The sequence below is a fragment of the Podarcis bocagei genome (assembly GCF_964188305.1).
Source record: "Podarcis bocagei genome assembly, chromosome: 7".
NCBI classification, from domain to species: Eukaryota; Metazoa; Chordata; class Lepidosauria; order Squamata; family Lacertidae; genus Podarcis; species Podarcis bocagei.
In genome coordinates, this window is record NC_138132.1 from 39,358,905 (window position 1) to 39,363,646 (window position 4,742).

The window sequence follows — 4,742 nt, forward strand, 5'->3', positions numbered from 1 at the left end:
GATTCAGAGCTTAAACTGCTAAGCTAGTTATACTGCTTTGACTTTCCTGCATACATCAAAGTGTTCTGTGGAAACCTGGGACTTAAAAAAAAAAAAAATCTGGTAGTCATGGTTTAAAATCTACTAAAAGCAGCAGCAGCTTATCCCTAAATCCTCCCTTTTACCTTTATTATCAAAGTGATGCATCTCTGTGGGTGGTATTATTTTGACCCACCTCTGCAAATATCGGTGGGGGAGAGAGGAAATGAGATCATTGCTAGTCATGTAGAGGTGGTGAAGAAAGAGGATTTATTTTTCTGGCTTTAGAAAAGACGCCCTCATTTATAAGAGACTGGAATCTCCAGATCAGCAGGTGATCAGCTAGACTTTTCATCTTTTTTTTCTCCTAGCAATATTGGGTGTGCCCCTTCTGCAAAAGCTTTTCTGGCATTCAAGCCCCCTGATCAATATTTGCTCCAATGGCCTTTGCGGTGCATGAAGTGCTATTGTTCTTTGTGTTTGGAAATGCAGCAATTGCTCAGCTGCTTTTAAAAGTAGCCAAGGAGCAAAAGGAGGAATGTGAAGCAGGAAAAACAACTCCTGGAGATGCCTTAAACAAGCAAAGACTTCACACTAATTGGCCCAAAAGGTGTTTTCCCCCTTCTTTTTCTTTTGGCAAAAACTCAGGAACAATGAAGTGTCTCCTAATCAAACAACACGATCCGTTAACAGCCCAGGGTTCACAAATGGATGCTCCAGATATTTTTGGACCGATAAAAAGGATGCAGGTAAGGTTAAAGATTCCATTTAAATGCTGCTTACAATGCCGGCTGGGATATTCTGCAAGACTTAGGACACAATCCAGTGAGAAGTCTTGAAATGCACAGCAGCTGTGGCAAACCAAGTGCTTCTGGTTCACTTCAGCGACACTTGTCTTTTTAGAATTTGAAGCAAAGTTTAGATCAGGTTCTTTTTGTTTGCACTTCAAAATAATATATCCTGATTTCATTTTCTTTCCTGCAGAATCCAGTGTCGCAGGTATCTTCTGTTACCTACACCCAGCGTACAGGAGCACCCTAACAGGATTGTGAGAGACTTTCCCTCTGGAAAGGCAAGGTAAGAGCAGTAACAAGTGGTCTTGTTCGGTGACTTTTTATTATTATTATTTTTATAAGATATTTATTAAGATTTTCAAAGTATTACAGAAAAAAAATGAAAAAAAGAAAAAAAATACAAAATAAAAAAAATGGTTAAAATCAACTCCATCTTTCCATTACTTATTTTTCATTAGCTTATTTCCCGGACCTCCTCACGCCTCCCTTTTTTGTATTCCAATTTGGTTTGTTGGTTCAGCAAATCCCTACCCTCTTTGTTTATCCTAGTCTTTAATTTTAAAATATTATGACATTAAGTTTTTACCTAAATAATCCATTTTTCATATTCCCTTATAATATTACAGCTGAAAACCACTTAATTTCTATCCAACATCATTCTAACATTCATCAATTTTACAATATTTCTGTAGATAGTCTTTAAATTTCTTCCAATCTTCTTCCGCCGTCTCTTCTCCCTGGTCTCGGATTCTGCCAGTCATTTCCGCCAGTTCCATGTAGTCCATCACCTTCATCTGCCATTCTTCCAGGGTGGGTAGATCTTGTGTCTTCCAGTACTTTGCAATAAGTATTCTTGCTGCTGTTGTGGCATACATTTGTTCGGTGACTTTTCAAATCCCTGTCCTCAAACACCTTCAGAATCTCCTCCACTAGGATCTCTTAGCAGAACCACCAGCCCTGCCTTTGCCAAGTTGATGGATGTTGCAGCCCAAATCATACCAAGGGCCTTAGATAAGGAAGGTGGTACAGTGGTACCTCGGGTTACATACACTTCAGGTTACATACGCTTCAAGTTACAGACTCTGCTAACCCAGAAATAGTACCTTGGATTAAGAACTTTGCTTCAGGATGAGAACAGAAATCGTGCTCAGGCGGCGCGGCAGCAGCAGGAGGCCCCATTAGCTAAAGTGGTGCTTCAGGTTAAGAACAGTTTCAGGTTAAGGACGGACCTCCGGAACAAATTAAGTACTTAACCCGAGGTACCACTGTATTCGAGTCATGAGGAGCTGATACTATCTGCCCCACTGTGACAAATTTGTGTTTGCAAGGCTCCCCTCCCCCCCCCCCGGCCACCAGTTGTTTGATCTTACCTGGCAGCATCCTGTGCCCAACCTTCTATGCCTCACATGCTGCCCAGCATTGAGAGCTGCTGCCTGGACTTGCCTGCTGAATGCGTGTCTCTCTTTCTTTCCAACATTGACAGACGGCATGATGAGTCGTCTGTGGTAACCCAACCCACCTTCTTCTTGAATGATGTTATTGTTCACAATTATCTTAATTATATGGTAGTTTACTCTAATAACCTTTTTGCTTTAAGCCCTGCCTCGGCGATCTGAGGTTTCTTGGCTGTAGGGGAAAAAATGCGGGTCCCTAAGGAAGCAGTAAAGCACATGGTTCTAGAAGCTTCTATTAAGAATAAGATGGCTGGATCTCTTATTTATTGTGTGGTGCATTCCATCAAACTCCTACTCTTGAGACCTGGGAGGTTTTGCCACCATCTTCTTTCTCACTAACCCTTTCTCATTCTTTAGCTGCTTGTTTCTTCTGTTCTTCTCTTCTCTTACCTTTAAAGCCCTATACGGCCTAGGACCCTCGTACCTATGGGACCACCTCTCCTGGTATGTCCCACAGAGGAACTTACGGTCTTCAAACAAAAACATCCTGAAGGTCCCAGGCCACAGAGAGGGTAGGCTGGCCTCAACTAGAGCCAGTGGCTCCAATCTGGTGGAACGCTCTGTCACAAGAGACAAGGGCCCTGCAGGACTTGACATCTTTCCGCAGGGCCTGCAAGATGGAGCTGTTCTGCCAGGCCTTTGGTTGGGGTTCAGTCTGACTCCCTCTCCCCTTTCATAAGAACTTGCATGAAAGTGGCCTACCAATTTTTCTCACAGGCCCATATAAGTTCAGCACAAACAGTTGGGCCTGGTGAGCATTTAAGGTCCTGAACCCTAATCTGCGGGTTGCCATCTGATTGGATTTTATTCTGATCCTGATTTGAGGATGTATTTTAATTGATTGTCTGATATTATGTTAATGTGTTATTCATTTGATGTTAGCTGCTCTGAGCCCAGCTTCGGCTGGGGAGGGCGGGATATAAATAAAATTTATTATTATTATTCATATTATTATTCCGCAAGTTTCTGAGGTATTGGGGATCTGAGCCGCATATGGCTTTACAAGTGAATACCACTGCTTTGAATTGGACTTAAGTGTTTGGACCATCCTCCCTGATCAACAATCTGACCACAGAGTTCTTGCTGTGTGTGATGCTGTTTGTCGTCTTCAAAGGGAGCCCCACATTGAAGGCTCCAGGTGGCTGAACAAAACTCCCCAAGCACAACCCTCGGAAAAGAACAATCAGAGTGGGACTGGAACTATTGCAAACAGTGTCACTCACCCCAAACATCCACTCCAGTAGAATACGATGGTTAATGGTACCAAATGCTGCTGAGAGATCATGGGGAAATAGCAGGGCATGTTCCCTCTGTCCTCCTCCTGACAGAGGTCAGCATACCTATTTACATACAAAGACCACAGGGGCCATCTTAGAGCACTTCTTCCATCTTGCTTCCAAAGAAAGGACAGCCTTGCATCTGCCTCCTATATTGTGTGGCTGCATCATATTAAAATCAAATAAATCCCCCCTCCTAAATGATTGATTATGCATATACATATTTATGAAGGTTTAATAGATTAATTAATTTCAAGTAATTTAATTTCAATGATACTCCTATTTAAAAAAATAGAAGTATGTGGTAGCTTCAGCTATTACTTTGTCTCTGAAAATAACTTCAGTGCCTTGTTGGTTCCAAATAATGAACACTGTCTTGTACAACGTATTGTTGCGAGTTGAGGGTGGGGGGTTAGGCTGTATGCCTGAGTCCCTTCTAAATTCCTGGATCCAGCAGGGGTTAAAATCATTGGATTCCATTGTTAGCTGGCCAGCTGTCTGATGAAGCTGAATGTTGGAAGATTCAGGACAGATAAAGTCCTTCCTCACGCAGGGCATAGCTAAACTACAGAACTCTCTCCCACAGTAGGCAGCGATGGCTACCAACCTTGAATGGCTTTAAAAGAGGATTAGACAAATTTGTGGAGGCTATATAGGAGCCATGATTGCTATGCTCTGCCTGCACAGCTGGAGGCAGTAATGCTTCTGAATATCAGTTTCTAAAAACCACAGGAAGGACAAATGCTCCTTGCACTCATGTACTTGCAAGCTTCTTGTGGGCATCTGGTCAGCTGCTGTGAGAAGAGAACGCTGGCCTAGATGGGCCACTGGTCTTATGTTCTCATGTTTCTTGATAGCTTGCTCTGCCCCAACGAAAGGCAGCCCAGCAGTTTGCCTTGCGGTCGCCTCTTCCCTATGCTTGTGGCATCCGTCAGTCTCCCAGTCCTTTTCTTCACTGTCTCTGGGTGACCCCTACTGGAACGATCAGTTAACTCCCATGCAGCAGATACATCCTGCAGCTCTATCTCCCTTCTGCATTTAACGCTTTCCCCCTTGGAATGCTCCTCCTTGTGGCAGGCAGTGGCCTTGTGTAGCTATTAAGCAAGTCTGTCCTGTAGGCCAGGGGTAGGCAACCTAAGGCCCGTGGGCCAGATGCGGCCCAATCACCTTCTCAATCCGGCCCGCGGACAGTTCAGGAG